Here is a 7382-nt window from a genome sequence, read left to right on the forward strand (position 1 = left end):
CGGTTTGTGTGGTTTACACTTGGCGGTTTGTGTAGTTTAAACTTAGCGGTTTGTGTAGTTTACACTTGGCGGTTTGTGTAGTTTACACTTGGCGGTTTGTGTAGTTTACACTTGGCGGTGTGTGGTTTACACTTGGCAGATTGTGTAGTTTACACTTGGCGGTTTGTGTGGTTTACACTTGGCGGTTTGTGTAGTTTACACTTGGCGGTTTGTGTGGTTTACACCTGGCGGTTTGTGTAGTTTACACTTGGCGGTTTGTGTGGTTTACACTTGGCGGTTTGTGTAGTTTACTCTTGGCGGTTTGTGTGGTTTACACTTAGCGGTTTGTGTTTCCCAGGAATCTGTGTGTGACGTCGTAGGTGTGCCCTCGGTCAAGACACTTCTACAAGAATGCTCCTTCACAAGCCTCTTTGTGTTCGGGATGATAAGCCCAGCAAACAAACTAATCTTTAGAAATTGAATGAAGTAAAAAAAAATAAACAACAACAAAGTTTATCATATTTAAATTTCTGTGTTCTAATAAAAAAAACCGGTTAAAATACTATACTTCGGTGTAACATACACACTTCAGTATTTGTAGAAAGGTGCTGGTATTTAGAATGAACTCCAGACAGGTCAGCCATTGTTACCGAATTCTGATAAACCTTTTTCTGACTTAAAGTGTCCATACGTTAAAATATCCGTCGATGACCCTGGCTAAACTATTCTCAGCTCAATCCGGTTGGTGTATACTTTTTTTCCCTTTTTATTTATAACTGCAATATAGTTATGTAAAACCATAGCAATGTAATTACTCATGAACAAAACCTGTTAGAAACCATTTGTTATTAAGTATTATATTTTCTGCCTGTGAGTACAAATATGAAGTTCTGATGACTGAGTCATCGGTTCTGGGTTTTTTTTTTTTTACTTTGTCAAGTTGCTTGAAACGTCTGTACGATTATTACTGTTGTGTTACATATATACTGAAATATACGTTGTATGTATATGTTGTATCTCTTCTATAACAAAGAGTGTGATGGAGCGACTGTCAGGCATTGTTTTACTAACGACAGGATATGGTGATCTTTCTGCCCTGTCTGGGCTAATTATTCATCACCTTACCACAAGGCATGTGTATTTAGAAACAATGCAAATATATGGATTCTATATAAACCGGAGTGTGATCCATCTTTCGTAACTAGAAGACAAGGGCCGTGTTATTGTTCAGTTCAATTTATCTCTATCTCAACACCTTTGTTGATTTATGTATAATATATACTATTGTATATCTTTTTTGGACCTTGTAACAAGCACAATTGAAGAAGGATGATATACTTTGACTCGTGCCCTGTCTGGGCCTCGAATTCACGATTTACGGCACCAAAATGAAAGTCGCCTAGCAATCTGCCTGACCATCCATCCACCAAGACATTCTCTAAAAAAGATGCTTTAGAAATTGTACTGATAGAAAGCTGGAAATTCTCGACATGATCATAGTAACATATTGTCTATTTACGTGATATGAACACCTGGATCGCAATGTATACAGCGCACATCGACTCGGGTACAATCACGCGCATAAATCAAATCTGTAACCTTTTGATTAACAACATTGCTATATTTTGTAAATATAAAATAAAACGTAGTCAATGTTACATAGGCCCTATTATATATTTGTGTTTAAGTTGAAATTTCATTTTTATGTGTCCCCTTTTCCGTGTTAAAAAGTTGATATTATCATCATACCCGGAGTTACTTCCCTTTTATGTTAAAATTTGATGCTCTGTATGATTCGTATAAGATAGACCGTAGTAGACTGGTCCCGGGGTTAACTCCCGTGCTAAAGGTTACACCAAAAACCTACATCATATGCGTTCCTCTGTCAACTTTTAACTCTTTAAACTATCTTAAATATTCAAAATTTCAACATATCTAACTTAGTAAAAAACATCATTATACAGATAAGACTGACGTCACATACTTCAACTACACAGTAGTTGTTACATTATTGAGCATCTACATCAGTAAATCAAGTGAAGGTCACTGTGATCTATATTTCAGCCAAGGTCATTGGCTTAATAGTTGAGATGTATATCAGCGTATTGCTTTCAGGCATTCGGTATGCTGATATACAACTAAAGTTGACAGTGATTAAGTCATTCACGTCACCTAAGCACAAAAAAATGCGTTTGTCTCCCTTGTTACTATTGTCGTAATATATCTTACTTATCTATAATAGATTGGGATACGTTACAGAGTTCCTGACTTGGTGGTATTCACCTGTAGTTGTGCTACAAAAAAAGTGATATGCCGTTTTAAGAGAAAAAACATTTTTATCTGGAGATTAAGAAAATCTAAGTAAGTGTTTATTTATATTAATTTGGCTGCGTTGGAAAACGAGATTTTAACGACACATGTCGTGAACATTATATTATAGGGGAAAAGGAGAAAATATTCCGGTCTCGAATTCGTAATGAAGCAAAATTCTGGTAAAAATACGAAGATAAAGTCAGAGACTCTCATATTATAGGTCGCTAGTGAAGCTGACAATGCCATTTAACCAGGTTTCGAGTCAGTCATACGGGATCTGTATGTACATGTACCCAGTAATATCGTTAGTATATACATGTATACAAATCCACACACAAAATCCCAATGACCTTTAAATATTGCCACTGCTATCAGAGGCCATTGTTGAACTTAGTGTTACGTGAGTTTTATCTTGAATTCACCAGGTAAAAATTTCTAGTATAATCAATAGGTTAAATCACGTGCGGTGTAAAAGTCTGTGATCAGCTCGATCAAATCGATCTTCTACACTATTAAAGTTTATCAATATTGAAGTATAACAATTGTATAAAACTATTTATGTCTAGAATAGGTCAACTACTGATATACACACAAATATTTAATCTGCGAAAAATATCATTAATGATATCACTTTAAAGAAAGTACACTTTCAAGTTTTTTTCACTTATCAAAACTCGTCTGATATTGATTTTGTGATAGTAATATAGCCAAGCTGACAGAGCTTGAGATTTCCACCGTATGACAGTAAAATGTAGGATTTAGATTCCAGTTTACATATCAAGTGGACCTGTCTTAATTGTGTATTTTTTGGGCGAAATGTAATTGAAATAGGTCGCATAATTGCGCAAAGTTATGTATCTATGATTAATTCATGCTCCCAGGCTTAATGTATATAGTGTTGCAGCATGTTGGTAAAAAGCGCATGCGCCCAGAAAACAATTATTCAACGCAATGGACGAGTCTTAGCTACAGGACTATAAAACTCGACGGGGTAAGTACTATTTTAATGTACACGTAAACATGACGTATATTTAGACTAAATGACAGTTTACTTACAGATATGTGAAACTGGTTGAATTTCAATATTATATTTTTTGTGTAAATCTGTAGATGATGCATAGCATGTACGTATGGAGCACGTGGTCACGGTTTCTAACATTGTGATGGTCGATTGTTAAAGACAGTGTTTTTGTCGTGGTCGTTGAATGGACTTGAGGGAAACTATGTTTATAATATAATGATTATGTATAAAAGATACCAGTCCACATGTTATGGTAAATGTATTTATTCACGTTACATGTACAGGCCCTTACACCAAGTTTGGACATGGACCGGTACACCAGTATCAAATATCTGTTGTTACGTTTTAATGATGCTCGTAAATTCTTGTTAAAATTTTAAGCTGGGGGTCATACCTTACATTAAAACTAAATGTGACGACATCACGTAAATGAAATGTGAAAATCATCGTTCCGGCAAACAAGACAGGAAATAATTTTGTCAAACTTGCACGTACGCTGTAGATCGATAGACTCCGTGTTACAGCATGTACACACTTTTCTGTATAGACATGCATCGACAGTTTGTATTATTGTTAATAAACATGAAAGGTAAATATGTCTGAAGTTATAGGATAATGTGGAGCTAGATTTTCATTGTTTTATCATTAGCAAAATCGGGCTTCCTTGGTCTGTCGGAAACGTGTATACATATGCACTACACGAGTGTAGAAAAGGATGGTGGATCCTGATTGGCTAAATCCCGGTTCAGTGAAACCAGATGCTGGACAAAAATGTTTGACATTATTTATGAATATTCAACCAATCAATGTTATATAGAAATTCAGTGTGATTAATTTAAGATAAAATGATTATCATATACGACCGAGCTCAATGTCACCTTAGTAGAAATGTTTATGTGAACAACAGCTTAATGAATACCAATCTGATCATGAGTGAAGAACATGGTAGGAAGTTACGTCAGTCATGATAATGCGCGCGAATCTTGGCGCTTTTATCAAACGTAAACACTCCGACACGTTGTTGACTGCAGTAGAGCATTGTTACGACTGATTACAGGTATATATGTTATATTGGGGAATATACTTACTCGTGCATGTGTAAAACAATGAAAGCGACGGTTTTCATCGAAAAAAAATGGAATGACGGGTGTTCCTTGTGTATTGTCATTTATAACATGTGTTTTGTATTGGCGCTTTTTTTCATTCATGCTAGTCAGGCTACATTAGGATGAAGCCTTTAGGCGACAGAAAAGAATGTTTGAAGTAAAATAAATCAAGTCAACTAATTAAGGAATATTATTAGAGAACAGATATAAATGTATGCGTAGGACTACCCGGCTGTAACATGTATATACAATATATAATATATTTTTAATGGACAGTAATGACGTGAACAAAAGGCATTGAATGTACAGTAGGTCTAGCCCAGACAAGATCACTGTGCAGTTATTTATCCATAATGATATTTTATTGTGTACGTTTGTTTCATATATATGTTTCATTTTTTTTCTATTTCTGATTTTTTTTTCATTTTTTTGTTTTTTGCCTTCATAAAACTGATGTTCAAGAAAACTGATCTTCTCAGGTAGCTTTTCATTATAGATTTTGCCAGGGTTGTATAATCTGTATGATACCTCCCCGATTTTGCCTGGTAGCCTAAGGCAAATAAATGTTTTCTAGAGTTGTAACATGTTTGAAAAAATGTTACTGCAGTAGCACAGAGACTTCATGTGTAGGTCTCTTCAGTAATGTTATATTAATTTAGGTTTAAAAAAGGTTGATGAATTTCCATTGCAAACATGTACTTTGGTGAAAATATTAATGATGATACAGGGTTTTCCATAAGAGGCGGTCGCCGGCCAATTTAACCGGCTACTTTGATCATTTGGCCGCCTACACCAATCCAGTTCCGAAATAATGTTCTGTACACGATTACACGTACACGGCAGGCCAGTTTCCTACTTTCACTACACAGCCTACTACTAACAAAATTATGGAAAACCCTGATGATAGTTTAGAAAAAAGGTCCAGAAGCTATGGCCAACAGGAAATTATCAGAAAGATGATGATATTATAGGCTGGTTCTAGACTAGATTAGAGGGTTCTACATTTACTTGGCCATCTACATTACATGTAGATGTGTGATTTGGAACAACGTTTATATTTGATCTGTTTAATAAAGATTTGTTGTTGTTGTTGTTGTAGCAGAAAGAGATGATAATTTTCTTCTTTTCAGAGTTTACTTTTTTTGTTTTTTGTTTTAAAGGTCTTGATTGACTTGTTTACATCTCATCTTATCTAACCCTCAAATATTTAACCTGGAACCTGTCTAATCTGACCACGATTGTTTACCTGGAACCTGTCTAATCAGACCTACAAATATTGAAACTGGAATCTGTCTTATCTGACCCCAGGATATTTAACCAGGAATCTGTCTAATCTGACCTAGGAATATTTAACATGGAACCTGTTTAATATGGCATCCAAGTAATTAACCTGGAACTTTCTAAGCTCAGACCCGCATAATTAACATGGAACTTGTCTAATCTGACCTTGAATATTTAACCTGGAACCTGTCTAATCTGACCTAGAAATATTTAATCTGGAACCTGTCTAATCTGCCACATGGATATTTGAACCATTTTCATCTGATATCATTGGATATCTAATATACCGTAAAAACCCACGTAATGTCCGCATCTGTGTAATGTCCGCACCCCTTTTTTGACACAAAAATCTGGGGAAAAAACCCACCTTCCATGTAATGTCCGCGGGTAAAAAATGCAAATTGAAGCTGCCGATTTCATTTCACGTACGCTAATGTCGTAATGGCCGAGAGCATGTCGCATTGTGTATAACTTACAGGTACCATTCAAGAATTCACTTAATTGTTTATAACAACAGTTATTCTCCATAATGGTACAGGAAGCTTACCAGTATGACAAGTCCTCATTTCGATAATTGGTGTTTTGATAAGGGTTAGCCCAGCAGTGTTATAAACAGCTTGGGTCGTCTCCTCACCTCGAGTGTGAGTGAGTGACAGCGTGTGATTAGCCAATTAACGATAACTATACAGTAACATGACCCGCCCATGACCCACGGCGCCACTGACCCTACTGACACACCATCAGACGACGAGAACGCCATTTATTACAACGACCAGACAGAGGAAGACAACTTCAACGCCGAGGAGTTCTTCCACAGTGACGACGACGACTTCGAGAAACGCGATTAAAACGGCCTGCTGTGTATTAAGACTTTCTGATAAACGATCCATAATCAATAAAACGTCTGATTATTTATTTTATGTAATATTCTTGTACATGTTACTTTCTGATAAACGATCCATAATCAATAAAACGTCTGATTATTTATTTTATGTAATATTCTTGTACATGTTATTTATTGTTATTTTGTAAATAAAATGTAGAATGAAAATGTTGTGTTATTTTGTATATGCTCATGGGTATGCTCGGTCTGACAATACTAATAAGGGGAATAACTCTAACTTTATTCATGTGACAGTCTGACAATACTAATAAGTCTATCCATCAGTAACTATCCTCAGTAACTCCTGTCTGACAATTAATAAGTCTATCCATGGTAACTCCTCAGTCTGACAATACTAATAAGTCTATCCATCAGTAACTCCTCAGTCTGACAATACTAATAAGTCTATCCATCAGTCTGACAATACTAATAAGTCTATCCATCAGTAACTCCTCGGTCTGACAATACTAATAAGTCTATCCATCAGTAACTCCTCAGTCTGACAATACTAATAAGTCTATCCATCAGTAACTCCTCGGTCTGACAATACTAATAAGTCTATCCATCAGTAACTCCTCGGTCTGACAATACTAATCGGTCTGACAATACTAATAAGTCTATCCATCAGTAACTCCTCGGTCTGACAATACTAATAAGTCTATCCATCACTAACTCCTCAGTCTGAAAATACTAATAAGTCTATCCATCAGTAACTCCTCGGTCTGACAATACTAATAAGTCTATCCATCAGTAACTCCTCGGTCTGACAATACTAATAAGTCTATCCATCAGTAACTCC

Source organism: Ylistrum balloti, unplaced genomic scaffold (assembly GCF_031769215.1).
Source record: "Ylistrum balloti isolate Yb309-2 unplaced genomic scaffold, AGI_CSIRO_Ybal_v1 Utg371332, whole genome shotgun sequence".
Taxonomy (NCBI): Eukaryota; Metazoa; Mollusca; class Bivalvia; order Pectinida; family Pectinidae; genus Ylistrum; species Ylistrum balloti.